Source organism: Myotis yumanensis, unplaced genomic scaffold (assembly GCF_028538775.1).
Source record: "Myotis yumanensis isolate MYYU_CA2020_CCGP unplaced genomic scaffold, mMyoYum1.0.hap1 SCAF_3, whole genome shotgun sequence".
In the NCBI taxonomy this organism is placed as follows: Eukaryota; Metazoa; Chordata; class Mammalia; order Chiroptera; family Vespertilionidae; genus Myotis; species Myotis yumanensis.
The window spans coordinates 165,564,897-165,590,714 of NW_027223754.1; the positions used below are offsets into that span (position 1 = coordinate 165,564,897).

Sequence of the window (25,818 nt, forward strand, 5' to 3'; positions counted from 1 at the left end):
TCTATTCATGAACCCACAAGGTTAACCAGGAGTATGTGGCTGTCAGACCCTATGTTCTCAGCAGTAAATGTGTACAAACCTCAGCCAGGAATACATTTGCCCCAACCACAACTATAACACCAGGTTAGTAGAATCATTGGCTCTTTCCCCTGTTCCAATTAAAGTGAGCCCTCTTCCACGGTGGCAGCAAAGCTGTTGGTCCTCACAGCACCCCCCAACCTGGCAAAATATCCATGCTGACTGGGCGGGAAAGGGAAAAATTCCCAGGCAAGGACGCCAGAGATTTCCACTGTGGTTACTGAACTTCAGCAGCATTCAAGCATAAACACTTTTCTAATTATTATATGTCTGTGGCACTAAAAATGCCTGTTTTCATCCATTTTTTTCCCAGCTTTATAGATGCTTTTGTGGGGCGAGGATTTGCCCACCTCCTCACTTGCCATAGCTCGAAGTCCCACCCTCCTCAATAAATATTTGATAAATAAGATAATCTTTCTTCTACCTCTACCACTCTACTGAAACTATCCCCCCCAAAATTATCAGTTGTCTCCCAGGCACAAAACAGGCTCTGATTAAGATCGACCTGTGCTGGAATCCAGCTCTCCTTAGTAATTGTGCCCTTGACAAGTATACTTATCTTCTCCAAGTCATGTTTGTTTGTTTTTATCATCTGTTAAATGGCTAAAATAATGCCTTTGGTGGTGTTGTGAGGAGGGTGTGGTCTGACTAAGCATCTGGGCGGACACTGCAGGGTTCTTTTCCAACATAGTGTTTATCCGGAGGCCTGAGAGCCTGTTCAGACTGTGAGTCTGTGCTGCCTCTTAACCTCTTTTATCACCCTTATACTCAATGCAGATAAACTGGTGGGAATGCAAGGATAAGATCATGGAAATCCTTTGAGATTGGCTCTATTATACATAACTAAAAGGTATTATTATGTCTTATTATGATGTTCTTTGGGAACTTTTAAAAATCCCTCTCTGGGAAATTTTGGTCAGAGTAGAATTTCTAAAAATAGGGAAGCTCCTGAAATTACTCCCTTAACTTCCTTTTCCCCTGGACCTTTTAATCATTATAATGTTTATATCTTCTGAAAGACCAGGGTTACAGAAGTAAATCCTTCTGAATCACCAACTCACATTTTTAGAGGTTCCTTCTTCTAAGAACTGAAAGACATCAGAAATAAAACATCAACTTAGTGGTTAAAATTGGAGAAGGAGGAACATGGCCAAACAGAATGCTTGGAATTTGAAAAGAAAATAGTGTGGTGAGTCCATCACCATTTAGGGCCTTGCTGAAAATGCAACTATTTCTGCAGGAAATGCATGTTTAAAAACAGAATAAAAAACTATTGTTCTTCCCATGTTCTCTTAAATGTCTTCCCGATTGTCCTTCCTTTAATTAGCTATGCACTAAATTACCATTCACTATTGTTCTTTTCATGTGTCAGCCAGGTTGCCAGCTCTCTGAAGGCAGCCATGGTACCTCTCCCTGTGCTGCCTCCTCTATGGCTGGCACTGTTTCTTGCTATCACCTGCAGTCAACAATTATGCTCATTTTTACTTCCTCACTCAGAAGCCTTCAGTGACTCTCCACGGTCCCTAAAAGTGGTCCTCAGATATTTTTTGGTTGTATGTGCTTATCAGTAAACCAATGTTTACATAGTCTCTCCCTCCCCCCTCCCCTCACACACACACACACACACACACACACACACACACACACACGTAATTTATTTTAAATTATTTATATGCTATTGCACTTCACTTTTATGTAAATTATAAACATCTACCAAAATACATGAACAAGTATAAATAGAGTTTCTAATATTTCCTCTCTGTACATCTTGCACAGCCCACTTTGTAGGATAAAATCCAGGTTCTTTTGAATCATAGTCTTCTTGAGAGTACCCAGCGGAGGTAGGGTTAAGGAGGTCAGTTTCCAGATCTGAAGCACCCAAGGTCCCTCTCCTGAAAGTGATCGGCCTGGGAATGGCTGGCATTGAACCGATTCCTTTTGTCCAGCCTCCCCTTCCCAATTGCTCTGGCTTTTCACAACAGAAAGACAATCCTCAGCCATCCTCAACTGTGCTTTGTCCCCAAACGAAGGGATGACTTGAGAATGCATCACCCCTGAGAGAGAATCTCTTGAGAGCTTAAGTAAGAAGCACTGGCACGGCAGTGCCTTCTTTCATCCTGGACAAATTCCTGGCAAGTCTCTGCCTTGGACAATGACTATCTTAGAATTAGAAGTCACAGTGAGGTTGTGGAAGAACTTGTAGTAAGATAGTGCTTTTAATTTAAAAATGAAGCTAAACTTTTTTTTTCTGATACAAATGAAGTCTAATGTAACTGACCAGTTTGACTATGTAGTCTGGTTTTGCCAATTAAGTCATATTTTCCACAAGTGGAATCGGCTAGGTCTGTGGCTCCACATTTTGGATGAAAATATATGCAAAACACCCAATAGACAATATACCTTAAATGTCATCATTTGTAACTATTTCAGCTTCTGATGACCTCTGCCGTAAGCTAACACTCACAGTATTTATAACACCCCACTCTTTTCCAGCTCATCTCCTGTCAGTCCTCCTCAGGCTTCCAGTCACACCACACACATGCCCCTGGGCACTCTACCTGTGGATGTACTTATGCCAGTTCCTCCATGGGAAATACCCTTCCCTCCCATCTCTGTGAATGTGTTGAATTCCTATCTAACACCTGCTTGATCTGTGGCACTAATTAGGCACTGAACATGCAAAATGAACATAATAATAGCCTTGTCTCAATTTTCATAGACAAGGAGATTCTAGAATGGGAGACAGACAGATGAGCAGCGACAATATGGTTTGACAGAGCTATGATGGGGAACCCTGAGGTGGTTGGGAACTCAGCAGGGGAACCCTGCCTTGGGGGGAGGGTGTCAAGGAAATCTCAGAGGAAGCGACCAAAAAGCCAAGCCCTAATGATACACAGGAGTCAGCCTGACATTTTGTAGGGAGGGGAGGGAAGAGGACTGATCTACGCTGAGAGAACAAAAGTGAGTTGGATCAGCATTGTGAAAGCAATTCCCCTGTGAAGTCAGGATTTTGACCATAGGAGACACAGTTACCGAATTCTAGGGCCCAGATATAAATTTCTACCAAGTTCAATCTATTTCATGTTTTTGAGAGAATGGCCACATTCTCTCAAAGGCCTAATTTAGAACAGGCTGAAAGTCAAGGGAGAGGTCATCTCCAGAAGAATTTTCCCTCACTATTTGCCAAACACAAAATATTTGAACCCCAACCTCATTTGCTGAAGGAATGGGTAGTCTTTTTATATAGGGTTAACCAGAAATAGTTAATACTCAGTGAATACTCTTGGGATGTCTGTGAAGAAACTGACAGGTAGTTTATATATGTGGCTTGTTCTGAGGGCGGAGTCACCCTCTAAACAAACAAAATGAAACAAGGAGAACCACAAAAGAGAAAACATTCTGTTTCCAGGACCGCCCTGTGCCACACAGAAGAGACTGTGAGGGCTCAAGGCATCTGTTCTCACTGCTCCACCTCTGCTCCCTGAGCGAGAGGCCTGGAGGCACTTCCCCGAGAGATGTACAATTCTCCGCGTCATGCCACCACTCACATGCTGATTTGTTATCATGCTATTGATTTCTGTGAAAGACTTTCCTCCACAAATACATGAACAGAAGAGAAGTGTGAGAGATGTGGCATTAGGCATCAATTATTTCCTGTACTGGTTACAATTAGGTTCCTAATAACTCTTTGTTCATTCAAAATAGAAAATGTACTCAGTGTTCTAGTTCTCTGATACAGTCCACCCATGTACCATCACAATAGATTTTTATTTTCTCATCCTGTTTTCTTCTTCAAGTACCCATGTGCAGGTGAACATGATCTCTAGGACGCTATTCACTATGGCAGTAGAATCAGTAGGTCTCACTCATGACAGCTTAGTCACTGAAGCACCAAAGGATGTCCTTATAAACACTGACTATATGCGGAAGTCATGTGACATGGACCCCAAGGACTCCACAGCTAGTGAGGTTCCAACAGGCTATATTGTTGGTAAAGCTACTTCATCTCTTTCAGGAAGACCATTATAAATTCATCCCAGAACACAAAAAGTTATTTTTGTTAAAAAGTTATTATCAAGTTCTGCAGGCTCGGACCCGTGTTGGATAACATTTTTCCATTACAAATGTTTCCTATCAGTGATACCATATTTTTCCAGATGGGTGGGCCAACTGTAATTCTGCTCTACAATTATTATTTCTACCAGTTCCCCAAGCATTTTCTGATTATGGCCTTTATTTCTTTATATATATATATATATATTTTTTTTTTTTTTTTTTTTTTTTAACACCGAAAGCCAGGGCTTTATTTTGAGAGTCGGTTGTAAGCATCTAGTAGCACACCTCTGGGTAAGGGCGACGAGTGTCTCACCTTTTCGGCGATACACATTTGATATCAGTACACTGTGGAAGCTAAATCTAGATAGCAAAAGCACAATACAAAGAAATGATTGGCATCCTCTCAACCCTCAGCAGAATCCCAGACATCTTGTTTTGCTGCTGGCCCCACTCGCCATGCAGTCTGTGGCTACATGGAGGAATGTGGAGGGACACATGACGCCTGACCAAGTCGGGCTGGTATCGTGGCTTGAGATGGGTTTGGCTTGGACACTATTCCTCCTCCCAGCCCACTCGATTGGCAGAGGGTCTGAACTGGGTGCAGCTCTTAGTTTAAGCAGCTGGCAACAGAGAGGGCCGGAGCAAATTCTGCCCACCAGTGCTGCTCATGAACTCTTCTGGTGTCCTCCTTAGGTTCTAAGAATTCAGTGAAAACGAGGACCCTAGAAACGTGCACATTCATGTAAGATGGAGAATATATGCTGCAAACACAAGGAGGGAAGGCAGCCAGATTGGAGAACAATGTCAGTAAGTACAGGAGGAAAGTGATTCCTTTCTTTTTTTAAAAAAATTATTTTTATTGATTTCAGAAAGGAAGGGAGAGGGAGAGATACAAACATCAATGATGAGAGGGAATCATTGATTGGCTGCCTCGTGCATGCCCCACACTAGGGATCGAGCCTGCAACCCGGGCATGTGCCCTTGACTGGAATCGAACCTGGGACCCTTGAGTCCACAAGCCAATGCTCTATCCACTGAGCCAAACCAGCTAGGGCCCTTTCTTTCCTTTTTCCAGTTTTATTGAGAGATAATTGACATACAGCACTGTATACTAGTAAGTTTAAGGTGTAGGGCAGTGATGGCGAACCTATGACACGCGTGTCAGAGGTGACACGCGAACTCATTTTTTTGGTTGATTTTTCCTTGTTAAATGGCATTTAAATATATAAAATAAATATTAAAAATATAAATCTTTGTTTTACTATGGTTGCAAATATCAAAAAATTTCTATATGTGACATGGCACCAGAGTTAAGTTAGGGTTTTTCAAAATGCTGACACCCCGAGCTCAAAAGGTTCGCCATCACTGGTGTAGGGCATAATGATCTGACTTACATGTATTATGAAATGATCTGATTATGGCCTTTAAAAAGTTTGCAACAATGGCGAAGATAGGTTTATATTGATGTATATAAATGTGCTTGCAAATGGGTTTAGACCAGCGGTTCTCAACCTGTGGGTCGCGACCCCTTTGGGGGTCGAACGACCCTTTCACAGGGGTCGCCTAAGACCATCGGAAAACACATATATAACTACATATTGTTTTTGTGATTAATCACTATGCTTTAATTATGTTCAATTTGTAACAATGAAATTGGGTGTCACCACAACATGAGGAACTGTATTAAAGGGTCGCGGCATTAGGAAGGTTGAGAACCACTGGTTTAGACCCTTATGTGCAAAGGGTCTGAAGTCTCCTAAATAGAAAATCTTCATAAAGTAAATCTGAACAGACTTAAGAGTTTGGAAAATGGGGGTGGGGGGGAATAGCTGGGGGGGGGGGGATCAATCGGGGAAAAGGAGACACATGTAAAACTTTAGACAAAAAAAAAAAGTTTGGGAAATGGTAGCAGGGCTTAGTGACTTTATAACAAACACGGCCCAGGCCACATTTGAGCACCTCCCCACTCCCAGATTAACTTTATTTCTGTCACCCTCTTCACTTTTAAAATTCCTTCCATTCAGCAAACTCAGTTCCATTCAGGGGAACAAACACCTTGTAACTTCTGTTCCTGATACTTCTCTGTGTCCAGTGATGGAAAATACAGGTTTAGTTTTCAGTCCTGCTGCTGTAATGAGATGAATTAGGCTCCTCCAAAGCCCCGGGTTTTCCTAAGAGGACACCTAAAAAACATATGCCACTTCGTTTATGCCCGGGGGCTTCTCAGAACTGAGATCATTTTCTTGTAGAGGGACAATTTAGTCTAATTTCTGATAAGTTGACTACACGTAAATGCTACCTTGGTGCCAGTCTTTCCCGGGCAAATGCTGGGCCTTCACCTGCAACACGATCTCCCCTTCCCCGGGCAGGGCCTTGCAGCGTCGCGGAGCGTCCAGCAGATGGCGCCGCAGCTGAATTTTCGGAGTTGCTCTCTAACCCTGCAGGAGTCTGGGATAAACAGGAAGGAGAATTTTTTTTTAAGCATTCGAATTTTCAGCATATATTTCTCTCTCTTCCTCTCTCTCTCTCTCTCTCTCTCACACACACACACACACACACACACACAGATATCAGAGGATATCTCTATTTTACTCAGTTAAAATTCATTTGAGTTGTTTAAAAATTCAGTGATTACGCAATCCCAAATATGTGTTTTTAAGGATTTCCACTCTTTCAAAGGACCCAACAAGCAAGTTATCACGTATCATAAACTTTCTTAAGGGCACAGGGGTTCAGAAATGCTAGCAGGCAGCGCAGGCTGCCTCTGAAAAGACCAGCAAGGCGCGGCGGAGGGAAGCTCCGCCGGGCGGGGGCGGAAGTGACCTTGATGGCGGGCAGGGCGGCGGCCGCGGAGCCCCGAGCACAGCGCCGCCTGCTGGTGCAAAAGGGGAGCCAAAGCCTGTGACCTCGCTCCCGGGGCGCTGAGACCCGCAAGCTTCCAAACATGGTTGCACTCAGGGCGCAGCACGTAATGCCTCCACCAAACAAAACTGCAAGTCGTGGGTACAACCAGAGCAGCCTTTGTGTTGAGAAGAGAAACCTAGAAGCCCAAAATGGTTTTGATGTACAATGTTTCAGAGGGTTTGACTGTTTTTAATGCTTCCTAAAGCTTAAACAGAGTGGATTTGATTTTTGTGGTATAATTGTTAGGACAATTCTAAAGGAGAGTGAAAAAATAGAACCTGGTAGGGGCTCTCTTTCATTTATCTTATCCTGCTTTAAATTATTTACAAAATATTAAAAGAGGTTATCAGAAGCAAATGGGGGACGGGGGAAGGGGGGGACGGGCAGGGGTTGAGTTTCAAAGGTGGTTGTGCTTATTTCTCACGATGGCCCCTCATTTTTATTCCAGGATTGTTGCAGTGCCATTTTAGCGTCCCTCCTCCTCTCCCCACTTCCTTTTCCTCTTCACTCATTTGACAGGAGCCTCTGCAACCATCTGCTTAGATCACGTCATCGTCATCCACTGGGAGAGAATTGTGGTACCACCTTTCTCCCCCTATGGCTGAAGCACACAGAAAGATGAATTGCACTTCTGCTCCTGAGCCAGCGTGATTGCTGGGAATTGTGACCTGCAAGATGATGCCAATGTGCAGCTTCCCGGTTTTTAACTGCATAGAGCTTTATGCTGCCCTTCATTACGCTGATGCGTTCGCTTCTAGAGCCCTGTCCTTCAGGTTGCCCAAATGATGTGCTAATAACCTTTTGTCCCTCCCATTTACACAGAGACTGCATTAAGTGTAAGAATTGTACACTTCTGCTTTCTTCTAGGCAGGAATGAAGACCCATAAGTGGACAGTTTCATTTTGTAGGAGGCCACCTGCAAGAAAGTGATAGGGGCCTGGATTCAACCACAAAGCCCGAACAGCAGCATACCGTTTCTCCCCCTACCAATAAAAACACAGGTCTAGGAATGCTTCCCATTGGAGACAAGATGCAGTCAGGCTAAGGGAGAGTCCCTAAAATTGCGCTTGCGCAGTAGCTCTTAAGACTATCCTTATGGTGACTTTTGCTCTTTATAATAGGAAAAAACACACCCCTGTGTGGAGATTTAGGAGGCTAAGGAGACATGCGTAGTATGTCAAAGCATGTAGCCCTACAGCACTTTCTCCAGCCAATGCCAGCCCTCCAAAAGAGAGACCTGAAAGGTCAACCCGGAAAGGGACTCGCCCAGTGCCCATTCGGCAGAGGTGCGGGGAGCCACACCCACTTTCTGTGTGTGCTCTCTTGATGCATCAAGCTTTGGTCTCTTCCCTCTAAAGTTTAAGAAATCTTTTCTGTTCGTCCCCTCCCATGATTTCTATCTAGGGCAGTGGTCGGCAAACTGCGGCTCACGAGCCACATGCGGCTCTTTGGCCCCTTGAGTGTGGCTCTTCCTAAGCCTTAGGAGTACGCTAATTAAGTTAATAACAATGTACCTACCTATATAGTTTAAGTTAAAAAAATTTGGCTCTCAAAAGAAATTTTAATCGTTGTATTGTTGATATTTGGCTCTGTTGACAAATGAGTTTGCCGACCACTGATCTAGGGGAAAACAAGAACCTACCCTTCAGTTGGTAAATATTTGGACTAATCCTGTTGTTTATCAGATCTCTGTTCTCTGACATGAAAATTCCCATCTCCCATCAGGGCATAGCTGTAGGCATAAATTATAGGCACTGGTTCAAAACAGAGCCCTCGCTTTCGCCCAGTAGCACCAGAAACACCATAATTAGGAATGTAACTGGAACAGAAGTCTTCTTGGGGGTCCAGGAGAAGAAAGGTTGGGCTCCCAAGTCCTGTGCATGACCACGTGGGCGGTAGTCTTCACAATCTGAATCCAAGCGGATGAGACCACAGAGAGCTCAGTGTTCCGAGGACAAAGAGGAATGGATATATAGTAACTTAGTGAATCAGAGTGTTAAACAAAAATTTTAACTGGCACGGCTAAAAATCTTTTCAGAAGAAAGATTTTTTTAGGTCATTGCTGGCAAAAAAGAAGACGACTGGTCTTAGGGCATGGAGTCGAAACCACCTGCAGCCTGGCTAGGTAGAAAAGACAGTATGTCCATCGTTCCGGAGTTTTGCAAGTGTTTTTATACATCAGGTATGGGGAGAAAGATGTGAGCCATTCCGGAAGGATTTACATTAGCTATAGACACAGGGGATGGGAGAAGGTGAAGCGGGCGCGTTCTAAGGGAGGTGCCGCAGAGTCTCAGGGAGAAGTGTCGGCCTGTGGATTCGCTGTGGGCAGCACGTTGGAAAGTCCATGTGTAAGTGAGAAGCGGAGGCTTCTGGGGTTCAATGGCACCTGGCTGTTCTCTCTTTTGGATAAACTCTGAAATAGCCCACTAGAAATTAATCCTAAATGTCCGCAGGTACACAGGAAATGGGAGCAGTATTTTGTCAGAGCTGGACCACAGCTATGACCAGACTAAATATCATGTCTCTTTCTCTCACCCTCAGCCGCTGTACTTCGCATTTAGAACATCTCTGAATTTCTTTTGTTGTCCAGGGACAAGACCCAAGACGATGTCTGATGTGTTCATTCGCAGAGAAACTGAAGTGAAGGAGAGGAATGCCTCCCGAAGTGTCACTGTTATAAAAGTGTCCTTGCGGGAGAGGGTGCGTGAGCAGGGCAGCTGATCGCATTAAGAGTGTGCAGGCAGGCACACATCTGCCCACAGCCCCAGGACTGCTGAACCCAGGGTTACTAAACTAATCCGCAGAGGCCCGGCCCTAAGCCTCTCTGCGGCGGTCCTGAGGGAGTCAGTCGGCTCAGACAAAGCGAAGAGGCTTCTCCAAGGGGGAGGGGTGCCCGCTTTCTCTTTGTTCTTCCTTGGAAAGCCGGCTCTCTCTCAAGTTTCATAAACCAGCTGCTTTTCCCTCTTGCAGGAGGGCAAAATAAATTCATTGCCAGTAATGATTTGAAAAGCGTATCTTTGGAGCCCTGAGCTCTGCTAGTAAAAAGCAGGGTCAAACTACTAGTATAAAATGCACACACGGTGAACATGTTTATTCTGGGTTTCAAGGCAAAAATTTCAGAAAGGTGCATCTCTTTGTCAAATAAAATTAAAAATAAAAAAGATCACTTCTCGGGGCTACCCCTGTCTGAGTGTCACTTAAAAAAAATAATAAATAAATAAATAAATAAATAACTCATCTTCAGAAAGGGTGGTAGAGACAAAGGTGTTTTGAATCCCAGTTAACCTAATAATTACAGGCCCTGCACCTTACACTTAAGAGTCTCGTCTTCACAGAGGTAGGGTTTAATGAGCGAATTCCTTTGTCTGCTAAGAAACCCCTTCTGCAGTATAAGGGCTCCCTGAAAAATTACACCTTTTCACACTGTGATTTTTTTTTTTCTTATAAGAATGATTTAACATAGCTCCTTTAAAACTAAAAACATTCAGAATTGTCTATCCGTGATTTAAGTGTTGAATTAAGACAAAGGGTGCTTGTTCCTGAATAAGAATGCCACTCTCGGAGCACTCAGGGATCTGCTGCTGCCTGGACTGATTAAACATTTATTTTTAAAATTTATTGATTTGAGAGAGAGAAAGAGAGAGAGAGTGAGTTTTTTTTGTTGTTGCTCCACTTATTTATGCATTCACTGGTTGATTCTTGTATGAGCCCTGACAGGGGATCGAACCCACAGCTTTGGTGTATTGGGATGATACTATAACTAACCAAACTACCCGACCAGACCTCTGGACTGATTTTAAAACAAAAGCCACATGTGGCTTCTACACTTGACAGTTGAGATGGCCTGTTATGTCCAGTGGGGCCTGCTGGAATTGGTTTACACACACCACAGACAATGGGCTCCGTGGGTCAGAGAAAGATTACTGGGCGGAGACAGACTAGGCTGACATTTTGGAAATACTGTAGGTTTATTTCCTGGGGATTTACACATACACACACACACACACACACACACACACCCTCAAAACAGGTACTTTCAGTCCCTTTACATGGCATCCTCAGGCTCTTTAAGACAGTTCCTATTCTCTGGGGATTTTAATCCGCTCACTAAATATCAGCTATTTTTTCTGGAATATATCTGCACATTTCTACTCAACTGAGCCTCGGGGCGTGTGGCTCAGAGCAGCCGCATTGCCAGCACTCTCAAGAGGAAGTGAGAGCAGCCCCAGCCAGGAAACCAGCCCCGTGTCAGCCTATGATCTAATGGCTCAAGTTCTATAGATGAGACCCAGGTCAGCTTCCAAAATAATCCTGAAGCTAGATAAGGAACAAATAAGCAGGGATTAAAGGTATATATGCATACACCTTTGTAATTAACAGAAAAATTTGATAAAATAGCCACTGGGCATGTATATCCATAACACTACCCTGTGTTTATGTCATTAACTGTTACCCAGAGAGCGTATTACAGAATGCCTTCACTTGGCAGGTTCAAAGTTCTTCCCAGTGTTCACCTTGCACATTAAGGCACTTCATCTTAACAACAGCCAGCACTTCCTTTATGTTTCCCACAGGACTCAGCGGGGTATTAGACATGCAGTAGGCACTCCGGGAATACGTGCTTTAAAAAAAAAAGAAATAATGGAAAAAGGAACAATGAATGGTTGCATTTTAATCCTGAGATTAGGCCTGCCTTTATGGTCACATCTGAGTAAACTGGATAGTGATACTTTATAGACGGAAAACAGAAGTGAGGATATTGCACCTTCTCTGACTTACAGTGATGGCTGCTGACTTTCCTAGAGACCAGGAACTTCACATGCATATCTCCTTTAAACCTCACCATAACTCTAGAGGCTAAGTTTACTATGATTGCTACCCTTACTTTACGTACGACAAAACATTACTCAAGTCACACAACTCATAAATAGCCACATCAGGACTTGAATCCAGAGACCTGTCAGTTTCCAAAGGAACATTCCTGCTCCTAAATATCTAATAGCAACATTCAGAGTTCCAGGTACTAACTACCCTTCTTTGAGGAATTGCCTGACAACAGAATATCTGAAGAGGGAAGGAGAGAGAGGGAAAAGAGCAAGCAAAACCAATTCATAACTTACACATCTCAGTATGTGTGGTTTCGATGGTTTCTCCTATGCATTCTCATTTCATCCTCACAGCACCCTGTCAAATGTGTTATTACTATTTCTTTTTTTTTAAAGTTTGCTCTGAAAGCAGTAGAGCTTTTTTTTCTCTCTTTTTATATTTTTATTGATTTCAGAGAGGAAGGAAGAGAGACAGAGAGATGGAAACATCAATGATGAGAGAGAATCGCCGATTGGCTGCCTCCTCCACACCCCACACCGGGGATCAAGCCGGAAACCCAGGCATGTGCCCTGACTGGGAATGGAACCATGACCTCCTGGTTCATAGCTCAACGCTCAACCACTGAGCCTGCCAGCCGGGCACTATTTCTTACATATAAGAAATATATCTCTGGAGAACAGGTGGGTTCAAGAAGAAGTGAATGCTAAAATTCTGCACCTGAGAGGTAACAAATCTGTGATAACACTGTGCCTGCCCTAGGCCTCCCAGCTCAGCTCAGAGCATTTTTTACATTTTCTTCCTTTCTTTTTTTTAAAAAATATATTTTATTGATTTTTTTACAGAGAGGAAGTGAGAGGGATAGAGAGTTAGAAACATCCATGAGAGAGAAACATCAATGAGCTGCCTCCTGCACACCTCCTACTGGGGATGTGCCCGCAACCAAGGTACATGCCCTTGACAGGAATCAAACCTGGGACTCTTCAGTCCGCAGGCCGACGCTCTATCCACTGAGCTAAACCAGTTAGGGCTTCTTCCTTTCTTATTAACATTCTCATGAGCCATAAAGCTTACCCCACAAAAACAAATATGGTTAAATGTTGACTTGCTGTGTCACTAAGGCATTTAAAATTGGATGCAATGTGCCGAAACCGGTTTGGCTCAGTGGATAGAGCGTCGGCCTGCGGACTGAAGGGTCCCGGGTTCGATTCCGGTCAAGGGCATGTACCTGGGTTGCGGGCACATCCCCAGTAGGAGATGTGCAGGAGGCGGCTGATCGGCTGATCGATGTTTCTCTCTCATCGATGTTTCTAACTTTCTATCTCTCTCGCTTCCTCTCTGTAAAAAATCAATAAAATATATTTAAAAAATAAAAAAATAAAATTGGATACAATGTAGAGAGGAAACAGTAAAGGTGACAGTGCATAAAATGCTATATAACAATTAAAAACAATGAATTAGATTTAAACATCCTGCCATGAAAAGATATTAAGTTAAAAAATATAAAAAGCAAGTTACAGGTAAAAAGTACAGCATGGTACCATTTATGTTTTCAAAAGTCATACACACAAAAAATGATACAAACACATAGGAAACAAGTTTGTTATACCCCAAATAACTGGTTTCTCTGGGGAGAGGACTGGGTCCAAGGGGAGGTGCATAGCATTGTCAGACTTTTCCTTTACCTTTGTACAAAATAATTTATTCAAATATGTGTGTGTAAAAGGGAGGGGAGAGGGGAAAAAGGACAGAAAAGAAACCAGTGCTGCTGTTAGAAAATAAAAGTTTAACAACAGGCAGTAAAGGTAAGTGGTACACATACACCAAACTAAAATCCACGGCCTCATTCAGGTCCACAAAAGATCAATTATAATAAATGGGATGATTTTAAAAATGTAATTATCTCCTGACTCTACCAGAAATGCAGTGCTGAGAAGACTTGGAGCCAGATGATTGGGTTCAAGGCCCGACTCTGCAATTCTCTGTAACCTTGGGCTAATTTTTCAGGGCCTTACATTCCTTTATCTATGGAGTGAAGATAATAGTAACATACTTCATAGGGTTCTTCCAGGATTAAATGAGATAACGCACTGGAAAGAATAACAAATTATGCCAACTGAGACTTATAACTTCTAAATTGCATTTGTGTTTATTCTTTCCCCATTCTTTCTCTCCCACTTCAGAAAATTATTTTTCTCACACCTTTAAGTGCCCCACACTGAGGCAAAATTACATTAGCAAAACATTAATCTTTGGTATATTTACTGATAACAAATAGGCCTTTGTTATTTGAGTCTTTAGATTATGCACAGAGTTTCTAAGCTTCAATAACCTGTATTCAGGTATTTATTTTAAGGAATATATTTATTTGATTCCATTTATAAACTATACCTTTTTCCCTGTGAAACCCACTTTTCACGCAAGAACCAAAATATCCAAATCACATAGGCCATTTAAAGCATAGGCTGAAAATATAATTTAATTTTTTGCATCTTAAAATGGGCTTATTTGCAGTCTTACTGAAATTTCAGGCTGCTCTTAAATTTCAAGAATTCAATTATAAGCTTTTTAATAAAAAGGGTTACAAAAATAATGAGAAACATTAATACCACCCATATCATTAAACACAAAAAAAGAAACATGAGCAAATGAATAAATAGCAGTTGCATGCACACAGCCGTGTCCACACTACATGATGTAAGTATTTTCAGCTACAGCCTCACCTTTGAAACAGCCATGTTCTCGTCTGCTTTTGCTGGATATGCATATGTTAAAAAGCCTGGGGACCTGAAGATTCCTGGTCAAGTAAATTAAGAATCCAGCGTAAGTTGTTTTGCAGTTTGAGTTCAGCAAGGATACATCTGAAGGGACCAATTCCAAGCACACAAAGCACACAGCCCTCCCAAGCGCCTCCACCCCATTAAACTGAGCTGTCATTTTAGAGCTGGGCGCCCATTGTTCACTTTCTTCTACTCTAATTAGACTTGACAGATTGCTCTTTCTAGCTAGACTGGCTGTTGCCAAGAACAGAGAGAAGAGATGAGGCTGACCTTGTCATTATGCCCTTGGGATCGGCGCCCCCACCCCCCATCCTAGTCCACAGACACTGTATCCCCAGCAGCTCAAATCTGTTCTCCTTCTGCTCCTCCAGTCTCGGCCTGCTATGCCCCCGCAGTCTCAGCACCACTGACTTTTCTTACTTTCAGTACTGTGAGACTCCAACCCTCATAGGCTGTGGAAGTGGAATGTGTGCTCTAATGGTTTTCATGTTAATACTCTGACCCTTGTATTTTTCTGCAGCCCTGGGGGACAAAGCAGACCAGCTTTCCTAAAGAGAAAGATACTGCAGCTCGGCCTGGAGCCAAGAAATATGGATTGCTAATGAAGCAGAGCTTGGGAAGGATTCAGGCCCTGCACTACCTCCACATGACAGAAACAGATCCCTTGCCCCATTCCCCTGTTTCCACATCTGTAAAATGCCACCAATAATTCTCGAGCCTTTATCATATCAAACACGTTACAATGGTATTATATAAGAATTAGATAATAAAATGATAGAGCTGGAAATGATCTTAGAGATCATTTAGTCCAATGTCTTCCTTTGGAAGATTAGAAAAACACAGGCCAACAGAGGGAGGTGACATGCACAGTGTCATGAAATTAGTTCGCAGACTTTAAACACCTGGCAGTGTACAATAGTCTGCTAATCAGCTTTGTCACTAACCTGCCTTTCCCCAATTTATACTATGCTGATAATAAATCGTATTAACCAGGAAAGCAACTTTCTCTGAGGAAAGAATTCTCCTCAGGCAAGGACTATGTTTTCAGAAATGCTTCCCTTTACTGAGACGCCAATGGTCTTGTAATAGAGCCTGAGTCACCCAAAGCCACATGACTCTCATAGGGGCACAGGACGGAACTCAACAGGCTGGAGGTCTGGGGCCCTGCTTCCAATTAAGAATGGCCCTGACCTTGACCTAAGTCTGACTGTGCCCACCGCTTCAAGAGCTGTTAGCAGGAGAGACTTTTAGGAATTTCTTCTGGGAACAGATCTACTGTTTCTGAGGTTGCAATGCAAAACCATTCATTTATTAATTCACCTACTCATAAACATTTATTAAGAGCCCATTTTTTTCTGTGCACCTGGGGGCTGATAAGACTAGTACAATGAGTAGGCCCTAGCTTCAAGGAGCCTCAGGAGGAGCCAGCAGTGCAAACATTTGCGTCCAAGGGGCACTGTGGGGGGTCAAGATGGAAGGAGGAGATGGTCAATTTTCCTTCATTGGGGTTTAAGGAATCAGAAAAACGTTGTAGTGGAGATGATACTTGAGCTGAGCTTTGGGAAATAAAGGTTATTTTCTAGGTGGAAGTGAGGCAAATACATGGTATTCAGACAGAGAGTGAACCTGGGGTGGTGGTGGTGGTGGTGGTGGTGGTGGTGGTGGTGGTAGTGTGTGTGTGTGTGGCTTTTTTTTGGGGGGGTGGGAAGGGTGATGGCTTTTGGCCTGCATAGTATGAGGAAGCATCACCAAAGGTGAGATTGGAAATTTAGGTAGTGATCAGTGAAAACATTATATGATAAAGGAAGAAGTTTGAATTTTGTTGTGGCAGTTCATGGGAACCACTGAAAGAGTTTCAAGCAGGAAAATAACATGATCCAAAATTCATTTTAGAAAGGTGACTTTGATGGTGTGGAAGACAGATTGGTGAAGGGGTGGGAAGGAGCAAGACCAAAGGCAAACAGACCATAGAGAGACAACTGCAAAAATTTAGGTGAGATAAGACAGCTGACCCAATCTCTCAACAAGTCAATGGGAAGGATCAAAGGGAGAGACTATTTTGGTATCCAAGAGGCTTCCACTATATGCAGTATGTGGACCTTGTTTGGATCCTGATTCAAACCAACCAACCGTAAAGAGAAAAGTTGAAAGACAAAGTATTAGGTAATATTAAGGCACTATCACTAATTTTGTTAGTGTGATAACATTACTATCCTATATAATAAAAGCCCAGTGACCATAATGACTGGAACAACTGCTCAACCAGTTGCTATGAGGTGCATTGACCACCTCTTGGTCCCTCCTCCCTCCACTGCCTGCAGGCTCCAATCGCAGCTTGGTGAACAGGGAACCATGGGGAACCGGGTGGGTGGCGGGGCAGGGCGGGACTGGGGACTTGGCGAACAGGCAGAAGATGGCCCTGATCGAAGCCTAGGCCTAGGGACCCTACAGGCGCACTATTTCATGCGCTGGGCCTCTAGTGGTAATATAAAATAGCATACTAAAGTGTTTATGAGTGAGATGTCATGATATCTGGATATTTCGGTAGAACTAATAGATGAAATAAATACAGCAAACAGTTAATAATTATTAAATCCAGATGATGGAAATGTAAGGGTTCATTGCACTCTATGTATATTTGCAAATTTTCAATATAAAAAGCTAACATTTTAGACAAAGAATAATGCGAACCTAAATTACATAAGTTATAGTGAGCCCATCTTGCAGGTATCAAATCAGGAAAGTCTTTAGAAAGAACAGCCTTGCTCATGTCAGACCCTTGCCCCAAAACTTCCATTAGCTGAATTAAGTATAATATAGGTATTTAAAGCTCTTCCATAATCTGATCCTAACCTACTTTTTACAGCTCGATCTTTTTGGGTTTGTTTGCTTGTTTTTGTTTTGTTTTCCTTTTCATGAACCTTTCTTCAAGAATGCCAGGCTATTCACTATTCTCTGGGCATATTCGTTACATGAAATATTATAGAAAAAGGGCTGAGAAGTGTCTAGCATATAGAAGCATTCAATCGATGTTAGTTTTTGGACACTGAACTATATAATCCCCCTCCAAGCATTTCATACAGTTTAATTTACCCCAAAGTAAATTAAATTTACTTTAAATTTAATTAAAGTAAAGTAAATTTCCACATTTCTTTATGTCATACAGGAAGATTTATCCCAGGTGTCACTTATTCTAGGAAGTCTTTCCTGGGTTCCCAGGCTTGGCTATGGGTGCCCTTGTCTGGGCTTCTGCAGCACCCCCACCGCCCTTGCCGCTCAGCCAATTAGAGCTGCTTATATGTCTGTTTCCCTCACTAGAGTATACGTTTCTCAAAGGCCAAGGCTGTTTTTTGGTTTGTTTTACCTACCACAACTCCTGGTACTATATATAGTAAAAAACAAAAAAGATACAGTGAACAGAGTTTTGCTCACTTTCTTCTTTTCTTTAACTGCGTTTTTATATAATGTTTGATATGGTTCTTATGTGATAGTTTCACTCTACTCCTGAATGATAGTGGACATTGTTTTTGTCATCCTAGTTTCCCTTCCTGTTCTTCTGGCAACAGGCCTGATTTTTTTTTTTTCTAATTCTCTGCTCTGAATTTTTGTGATCTGGATGGGGCTCCTCCCACCCCTGGCCCCAGGATGGAGGATGAGACCACAGGCCTAAATCAGCGAGTTATTATCCCATTCCTGTGCTTTGGATGAGTATGAGCTCTAAGCCTTCCTGATCAGAGTAAATCACAAGACTTTCCTCAGAGTTCCTGGAAGAGGGATTCTCTCCCTCTCTCTCCCTGCTAGACATGGATGGAGTCAATAAAAGGGCAGGCCTGCTATAGTCATTTTGATACCTCAAGGAATAAGCTTGTTTGTGAATGAAAACAATACTTGGAGAGAATACAAACAAGATAAACAGAGAGGGAAACAGAGTCCTAATGATGGAAACAGAGCTGAATTCAGCCATGAACTCAGAAAAACAAACAGACAAAAAAACCGATGGCTCGTCAGTTTGTGTTGGGTTTTCTGTCATTTGCATTGAAACCATCTTAACTCATATGATATTTATGAGTATCTAGTACATTGCTTGACACATGGGATTATCAGTGAATGTGTGTTTAATAGATAAATAAGTTGTGTGAGGAACAGCAATTATTATTTTTTAAAATATATTTTATTGATTTTTTACAGAGAGGAAGGGAGAAAGATAGAGAGTCAGAAACATCGATCAGCCGCCTCCTGCACATCTCCCACTGGGGATGTGCCCGCAACCCAGGTACATGCCCTTGACCGGAATCGAACCTGGGACCCTTCAGTCCACAGGCCGACGCTCTATCCACTGAGCCAAACCGGTTTCGGCAGGAACAGCAATTATTTATAGGGCAATTTGTATCTACAGCCTTAAAAAAGATCATCCTGCTGGAGATGGATGGTGGGAGGTGAATATGTTTAATGCCACTGAACTATTCAATTAAATATGGTAAACTTTATGTTACACAGGGGAGGGGAAAGGAGCAGGTTTACTATTGTGAGCGACATTCTTTTGAGTTAATAAAGCTATTGTAATAGGCTTTCTTTTTTCTAAAATATATTTTTATTGATTTCAGAGAGGAAGGGAGAGGGAAAGAGATAGAAACGTCAATAATGAGAAAGAATCATTGATCAGCTGCATGCTGCATGCCCCCTACTGGGAATCGAACCTGCAACCCAGATATGTTCTCTTGACTGGAATTGAACCCGGGACCCTTCAGTCGGCAGACCAGTACTCTATCCATTGAACCAAACCAGATAGGGCTGTAATAGCTTTTTCCATACAAACAACAGTAAATCTACTTTGCCAACACCTGTATACTTTATCACAATAAAAAAAAAAAAATGAATGAAACAAAGAATAAGGTCATCATTAGACCAGAAATTAAGGAACAGGAAAGCTTGTTGCACTGGACCAATAACACTAGTAATTATTCTCTACTTTTGAAATGTATCATAGGGAAATAATTAAGTAAGTTTACAAAGTATGTTTATCAATAGGAACTGGCTAATAAAATTATGATAGCCCTGGCTGGTTTGGCTTAGCAGATTGAGCATCGGCCTGTGGACTGAAGGGTCCCAGGTTCGATTCTGGCCAAGGGCATGTACCTGGGTTGCGGGCACATCCCCAGTAGGGGGCATGCAAGAGGCAGCTGAATCGATGTTTCTATCTCATCCATGTTTCTAACTCTCTATCCCTCTTCCTTCCTCTCTGTAAAAAATCAATAAAATATATTTTTAAAAAATTATGATATATTTAAAAAATAGAATATTATATAATTATTAAAATTATAATGTAGATTTTTATGCCACTTCTTATGAACATACATATCAGAGTGCTAGAAATATTGAATTATATTAATATCAAATGATTTCATAAAAATAAGGCAAGACTTCTTATAAGATTTATGACTTGGCCCTAACCGGCTTGGCTCAGTAGATAGAGCGTCGGCCTGTGGACTGAAGAGTCCCAGGTTCGATTCTGGTCAAGGGCATGTACCTTGGTTGCAAGCACATCCCCAGTAGGGAGTGTGCAGGAGGCAGCTGATCGATGTTTCTCTCTCATCAATGTTTCTAACTCTCTGTCCTTCTCCCTTCCTCTCTGTAAAAAATTAATAAAATATATTTTTTAAAAAAGATTTATGAATTGGAGCCAACTGGTTACAACCACTAAGAAAGAACTTACTGTGTTTCACTGAATTTTAGATACCATTGATTGTAAAATGCTTCCTGAATTCAGAGGTGTTAAAATGTGAAAAAGTACATATCTTAGAATTACCCAAATATAATACGTTTAGAGGCAAAAAATTATGTGTGGAGATGATGGGATGGAGGAAAATGGGACATGAAAATCATTAGATAAGACAAACTCAAGAAGAGAAGTGTTTTAAGGTTTACAGAACAAAATTATTTTAGTGAAAAGAAGCTAGAGGAAGGCTTTGAGAAGAGGCAGAAGACGGGTACAGAGACATGCACCAACGATTACTTTTGTCACTGAACTGACTGAAGGGAGCAAGCAGCTCTCCCTGCTAATTTGGGTGACAGTGGGTGCTAATTCACTTACATTTGTGAGGTTTCTTTTCTATTTTTTCTTAAGTGGAAGTCAGGCTTGTAATTTTAGCTCCCCCCTCTCCTGTTTTGGCACCCTGGCCGGTGTGGCTCAATTGGTTGGAATGTCGTCTTCCTGTATACCAAAAAAAAGGTTGCGGGTTTGATTCCCAGTCAGGACACATACCTAGGTTTCGGGTACGATCCCTGTTGGGGTATGTACAGGAGGCAACCGATAGATGTTTCTTTCTCTTTCTCCTCCTCTCTCTAATATCAATAAGCATGAGTGAGGGTTAAAAAAGAAAGAAAGAAGGGATTTGGCAGCTGATGAGAGATAAAAAGGTATGGGGACTAATACTCAAGAAGAATCATGTCTACAGATTATAGGGAACTCAAGACTTCCTCTAAAGAGTGTTCTGTATCTTTTGTGGCATGTGCAAAACTTTCAGTAAGCATTACTCTGTTACAAACTACTTCTGTCCAAGCAGCCTCACAAGTTAGGAATTTGACCAGCTGTCCATGGGGAAGTGGGCTAAAAAAATGCTAAGCATTCTCTCTCTCTCTCTCTCTCTCTCTCTCACACACACACACACACACACACACACACACACACACACACGTTTCTGTGCTTAGCAATACACCATATAAATGCTACTTACTCACAAAGTTCATTCCTTATTTTCAGTTATTTCTGTCCTCTGCAATGGGAAGCATTAGGGAAGTCAATTGCTCTTAGTTATTACTATGACTCATGGTGAGTTCAAGTCAAGCACCCAGGGCCACTGCCTCCAGCAACTGTTCATCCAGAGCATCATCAAAGTCTTCTCATTTGATATCATTACTGACCACAGACAGAGGGACTTGACCAAAAGCCATAGGTGTGGTTCTAGGCAAAATGCATTGGTAAATAACTTTACCTCATAGGACACACATCAGATCTAGAAAGAAACCTAAAGAACATGCAAGCCCTGAAATTCCTAACCTTTTATAAGCAACAAACTCACCTTAGGAGCTTTTGAAACATCTCAGATGAGGTCCCAGATGGTTATCATTTTCAGAAAGCTTCATGAGTACTTCTGCTGTGCATTAAAAGCTGGGAACCACTGTTCTAATCCCATTCCTCTGATTTTACAGATGGTAACCTGGGGCTCAGAGAAGCTGCTGGCTTGCCCAAGATCACATACCTGGTTAACAGCAGAATCAAGACTACACCTCATACCTCCTAATTCATAACAGTTTTCAAACTGTAAGATAACATTTATCTGGAAAATCAGAGGTAGAATAAGTAATTTGTAGAAGAAATGGGCGTAGGAAACAAGCTATAGAGGAAAAGGAAGGGCTCTTGGAGCTTAGAAGTCAGGAAGGTAAAGGTGACTGTGCCTGAAGGGAGGGGAGGGGTAGAGGGAGGGGAAGGGAAAGGGGCAGGCGGGTGTGCTCCCAGGGGGGAGAGTGCCCTGGGTCCTTGTCCTAAGGGTTTTAAGGGTGGAGATTTTAGGGGAGGTCCCAGGAGAAAATCTCAATAGAATATTTAGCAGCTTTCCAGGTGTGTCCTTTCAGGGTTGGGGTCTCCACTGATTGATTGGTCGGCTCCAGGGCGGTCATTTTTCAATGCAGCTGATCCTGAGTTTTTCCTTGGTGTTGCTCTTCTGGTTTTGCTGCTTTTCTGGGCCTGGAGCTGAAATATAACCAAGTCCATCTGTTGCAAAGTGAGGAGCTGGTGAGGCACAATGGGTCCCTGCTGGCACCCAGCACTGGTCCAGGTCTGCAAGGTGGTCCCGAGTGGGCTTCTCCAGAATCCTGCCACACAATTCGAGTCATGGCGCCATAATGTTGGGGAAAGTGGGAATGGCACCAGATGTGTGACTGATGGGGTCACACTGAACCTGGGTTCAGCAAACTAGGTACTTGGGTTCTGACTAGGAAAGAATTCAGAGCCAAGACTCAAACTATAAGAGAACATTTATTTTGGAAAAATCACAGAGGTAGAAGAAGTAATTCATAGAAGAAATGGGCTTAGGAAACAAGTTACAGAGGTAAAGGAGCTTAGAAAGGAGGAAGGTAAAGGTGATGTGCCGGGGAAGGGAGGGGGAGGGGGAGGTGGGAAGGGTAAGCCTCCAGCGTGTTCTGGGAGGGAGAGAGCCTAGGACCTTTATTGTTACTCTCGCATCCCATACCACTGACTGCTTTCCAAATATTTACTGTTATTCCTTCCTAGTACATTTGAAAATATATACTTTAATCATTGGTTATTTAATCAAATCAGTTTCAAAATCTAGCATTTATGAAAGAAGCCAGTGACAAAAGACCACATCCTGTATGATTCTGTCTATATGAAATGGCCAAAACTGTCAGTTCCATAGTGATAGAAGTAGACCATTAAATTGCCAGGAGCTGGGGGTAGGGGGTGGAAATGGGTACAGGGTTTCTTTCTAGGGTAAAGAAAATGTTCTAAAATTAATTGTGATGATGATTTTACAAGCCTGTGAATATACTAAAACACTGAATCATACACTTTCAAATTGTCAGTTGTATGGTATATAAATTAGATTTCAATAAAGCTATTTTAAAAATCTAGCACTACTCACTGGATTCTGAAAAATAATTTAAAACTTTTGTTTACTTCATTCTTCAGCGTTTCTCTAAGATTATAGTCGGTGTCCAAATGGGTCTTATTCTTAAATTTAGATTCTTACTTAGGTCCATTTCCCAGTGCCCTGTACCCCCAAACAGAAAACCTTTCCAGAGCATAGTCTGGCACTTAGAATCCTTGTTCTTCATAACACCAGGCTCTGTGCCTTTGCTGAGATTGCTCCCTTCACTGAAAAGGCCAATTTGTCACCTCTTCAAACGCCTTTCCTCTCCACCAAACTGGAAGTGGTCTGCCTTCCAGAAGAGGTGACATTTTGGCTAAATGTTGTTGTTGGTTTTTGTTTTTGTTTTGGCTAAATGTTTTGATATCATGTAAAAAGGATCACCAACTTCCAGCTTAGAATCTTTGGGCCTTACAGTGACCCCTTTCAGTAAGTTAATGCCACATTTAATTTTTCTTATTGCAGCACCCCAGGTCTAAGACCAAATTCTGTATATGTTATTGTGTTTGTTTTTTGCTTTCTTCTGCCCAACCAGCTATCCTTCACTGCCTCTTTTTCCCACTTTCTCACACCTATCCCTCTTCCCACCTCCTCTCTCTCCCAACTTGGCTAAGTCTTGCTAGGTGTTCAGGACCCTGGGAAAATGTGGTCTTCTCCAGGAAGGCCTCCCTAACACCTCCCTTCACCCTTGGGATGTTGGCCAAATTCAAGTACTATAATGGCAAGAGAAGTGGAGAGAAGTGGAGACATTTGAAAAGTATTAAGGAGACAAAATTTGTAAAATTTGCTAATGTGAAATAAATATAAACATAAATCATAAAGAGCAAACAGAATAAACAGTGAACTTTGGAATAAGAATTGGTAATAATTTAAAGTAATTTCATAGTATGTTTTCCACTATGTTTATGTCATCTAAACTTTTAACAAGATGAATGAATCCTCTATATCCTGCCAAACACATTCCTTTCCTAATATTGCTTTACTGATCCAGGGCCTTTAATGACTCCTGGCTAATGCACCAAGCCTAAACTCTGCTTTGCTTTAAAGGCCTTCAGAGCTGGTCCATCGGCTCCACCCAGCTGTGGCCAGGCTGGCTGCTTCATTCTCCTGCAGAGATCTTGCTCACTCCTGGCTCTAGCACTTTTTTGACCCCCTTGTCTGGGGCAATCCTTTCCCTATGCACATCTCAGAGACCATTCAAAACTCAGCTACGTGAAATCCTGCCTGCCCGGTCCACGTGCCCTCTGAACTCCAGATGCATTCATAGTTGGTAGCATCCGATTTAGCATTTAATAATATATGCTTATCTAACATAGTTTACTGTTGTTTTAATGTAAGGTAGTTATGTTTCCCCAACTAGATTATACATTTATTGAGGGTAGGAACCATGATTTATAATCTTTAAGATCATAAATTTTGGGAACAAACTATGCTCAAATCCTAGTCCTTCAGTTTGCTAGCTATGTGATATTGGGCAAATGGCTTAATTTCTCTATGCCTTAGTTTCTAATATTTAAAATTAAGATAATAAAAGTACCTATCTCATAGGGTTGGCTGTATGGCTACATGAGGTAATTCACATACAGTGCCCAGCAGATGCCTGGCACATTGTAAGAACTTAATAAACATTAACTCTTAATATTATCTCTCATATTGTTTAGCGTATCATTGAACTCTGTGTAAATGCCTAAAAGTTATTTTTTGCTGATTTAGTAAAATGCATAGACATTTCTTTCAGATGTCTAAAGGAATCTGAAATCTTGTGTTAAGGCATAAAGGGTGCATTTGTACAGACAATAATCATTTGTAAATGTTTATCAGGACACTTTTACTTCCTAAATTTTTTAAAATATATTTTTATTCATTTCAGAGAGGAAGGGAGAGGGAGAGAGAGATAGAAACAACAATGATGAGAGAGAATCATTGATCGGCTGCCTCCTGCACACTCCCTACTAGGGATGGAGCTCACAACCTGGGCTTGTGCCCTGACTGGGAATTGAACCATAACCTCCTGGTTCATAGGTTGATGTTTAACCACTGAGCTACACCGGCCAGGCTTACTTCCTAAATTTTGAGGAACATCTTATAATTTTCCTCATGTATTCCCTCACCTGGCTCCTGGAACCCAGGTGAGGAAATCAAGAGGATTATCTCTCTCACTTCATAAGGAAACAGGGAATGAGCATTAAATGGCAAGATAGAAATCAGATGCCTGGAGTATTCTGGGTGCCAACTCATCTGCTAAGATCCATACTAAAAAGTCTCCATTTGTGTAGTTTTCTGTGTTTGATTGTATATGCCTCAAAGAAACAAACATAAATTGGCCTATTGGTAGTTGAGGCGACAGTATGTCTAGTAGAGTGCAAGACAATAATAAAGATGGGAAGGAGATAATTAAAGACCCAAGGCTGAGCTCTAGACACACGCTATTATTATATTTTATATTATACCAATTACCACGTATGCCCCTCCCCACAATGCTCTACAAACTAAATGGCTTCAACTGGCTT

General features: G+C 42.0%; 1 long non-coding RNA gene across 1 annotated transcript; it reads right to left on the minus strand.

Annotated features, from left to right (window-relative positions):
- Nucleotides 1-5,008: 5,008 nt before the first annotated feature.
- On the minus strand, nucleotides 5,009-21,125 carry LOC139007167 (uncharacterized). The gene is made up of 4 exons (XR_011470834.1): nucleotides 20,734-21,125; nucleotides 14,586-14,659; nucleotides 6,434-6,582; nucleotides 5,009-6,317 (listed from the first exon to the last, which is right to left on the minus strand). It is a non-coding gene; the product is annotated as an uncharacterized lncRNA (long non-coding RNA).
- Between the last annotated feature and the right edge of the window lie 4,693 nt (nucleotides 21,126-25,818).